The following is a 2,426-nucleotide window of genomic DNA, read 5'->3' as shown; positions in this document are numbered from 1 at the left end:
ACCCACAAATTCAGACAAACGATGGCGGACCCATCCATATATTTTACAAACACCTAATAATAATTTAAATATAGAAAGGGTTTTTGGTTTAGTTCAATGTGTCCTAATATGTATTTCATTGAAGTATAATGTTTGTTTAGATCCTCATTATAGTACGAAAGAATAAAAAAAGAAAAAAAATTTAAGGTTCGTAAACATGAATGAACTCTAATTACAAATAATATTTTTATATAAAGATCTATTTTAAGGTCAAGTAATCAATTTGATTAGCTGAATGGACAAACATGATGCATCAATGTATGTTAGAGACACTTATTAATTATTGTAATGAAGGGTTTCTTGCACTAAGATAACTCCTAAAAACTTTTTAATTGAATTAAAAATAAAATTAGGTTTTTATTATATAAGGTGATCAAACAATTGTCTACTTGTCACATAAAAAGGTAGAACACAATGGCTAAAACTCTCAAGGTTGTTTACACTGTGATTCTTTTAGTGTCTGATCTATTTCTTCTTTTAATCGCCGCTAGTGGTAAGTTAATTCTCATATTTTAATGTTATACAAAACTTTCCATCATTTTTAAATAACATTTCTTTATTTTATATTTTATATTACAGCAAAACAAAGTTGTAAGTCATGGAATGATTGTAAAACATATCCGTGTCCCCGTCCTAATGGCAGGAATTGCGTTAATGGTTATTGTAGATGTTATGTTAGGTAACACTTAAGTTAAAACTCATTTATTTGTTATGTTAAAGTCTTTAATTTTCTTTACTCATCGTAATGTTGTTTTTCTTATATATGATTTCTCTCATAATTTTTTATATATTTCTTTTGAACTTTCAATTTCCTTAATAGCTTTAGAATCATATAAATTTTTTATTAAGACTTAGGGTTTTGATATATCATCTAAAAAACTTAGGAGTTAAGTTTAGACTTCATAGGAGGAGAGTGATTTATTGAGTTTTACACTTTTAGGTGTTTCCCATAGGATGTCTTCGTACAACTATATACTATATTGACCGATTACTTTATAGTATTGTCTTTGTGAGATTCCACACAATACATATAATCTAGACGGGTGTTGCAATTTGCATATGACATAAAGCATAACCTTTCCATACAAGTTTTCCTACATTAGTTTGGCACCACATGAATTTCAAGGAGTGCATTTTGAGCATTGAAAGATCATCCATTTATATTATGTAATATTATATTGTCGTGATTTTTGTGTTCATGATAAATATGTTTCATGAATGCATTTTCATCTATTTTTAACTTATTCATTCATTTAACATGATCTAAGATCTACTCACGTCTTTTGAGTCTCCTATTATTATATATTTGTATGCAGAATTTGGTGATGACAAGAAATCAATGGAGTTTGTGGAATAGAGGTATGTATTTAGCTTAATTATATTTTGAGTTTTTTTAATATTGTTGATTTTTTTGTATGAGCAGAGACTCGTTAACTTCAAATGCAACTCTAAATTTAATTACTAGATTTAAAGTTCTTTGAATTCCTCAAGATTTATTTGTTATTATTTGTTTTATCTTATAATTCTCAAACTTCTGAGTTATAACATTATAATATGTTTTATTTTATAACTTTCATGTTATAACATAACATGTTATTATTATTTTTTATTCTTAAAAAAATAAGTTTTGGTAACGTGAAAACAAGTATGGTTTCTTTTTTATTTTGAATTAGTATCTTCATATTTAATTAGTAGTTTTTATTCATTATCGTATTTACAAATATTAAACAAAAGTAGATTGTAAGTGTATAAGGTCAATTATATAGGTTGACATTTTTAAATTTTCAATTTGACTTTTCATTTTCTAATTTTTGCTATTAATCTATATAAATTATTTCAAATATTTCTTCTTAAATTTTCATATTTTTTATAATAATTTTGAATTTTCTTTCCTTCGTGTCTCCATTCTTCTTACTCACTTTCATCATTTATAATATATTTTTATATTTTGTTACTTAATTATATTATTGTCATGAATTATAGATCCTTCGTTGATGACTTGAAGCAATAATCAGTTGTGGTTAACTTACTTCTAAGAAGCGTTATACAATAGAAAAAAATAAGAGACATATATATGTGTATCAAAATAATTAAATATAAATACACTTTTAAAAATTTAAAGATTTCAACCGTTTGATTTTTGAACGATTTTTGTACTTTTATTTTTATCAGGTTTTTTAATTTTATTAGTTGTGTTTAATTTTTTTTATTACTAACTCGTGTTTAACTGTTTAGTAAGTTAAGTTGTAAATTAACTATATAAATTAATAAAAGAAAATCACAAAACTAAATTGGTCTAACTAATTTAGATCTTTTACAAAAAAAACAACATATTTCTTCTCTCACCTGTGCAGAAAAATGGCTAAACAAAAAACACAATTTCAAGA

At 24.6% G+C, this 2,426-nt stretch overlaps 1 long non-coding RNA gene across 1 annotated transcript; it reads left to right on the top strand.

Moving 5' to 3' along the window:
• Positions 1 to 422: 422 nt before the first annotated feature.
• LOC140919883 (uncharacterized) lies at positions 423 to 2,184 on the top strand. Its single transcript, XR_012162491.1, has 4 exons — positions 423 to 532; positions 619 to 718; positions 1,356 to 1,398; positions 2,023 to 2,184. It is a non-coding gene; the product is annotated as an uncharacterized lncRNA (long non-coding RNA).
• The last annotated feature ends 242 nt before the right edge of the window (positions 2,185 to 2,426 follow it).

This window comes from Cicer arietinum, chromosome 3, assembly GCF_000331145.2.
Source record: "Cicer arietinum cultivar CDC Frontier isolate Library 1 chromosome 3, Cicar.CDCFrontier_v2.0, whole genome shotgun sequence".
NCBI lineage: Eukaryota > Viridiplantae > Streptophyta > Magnoliopsida > Fabales > Fabaceae > Cicer > Cicer arietinum.
Note: the sequence above shows the minus strand (reverse complement) of the source record. Positions and strands in the feature narration are given on the sequence as shown.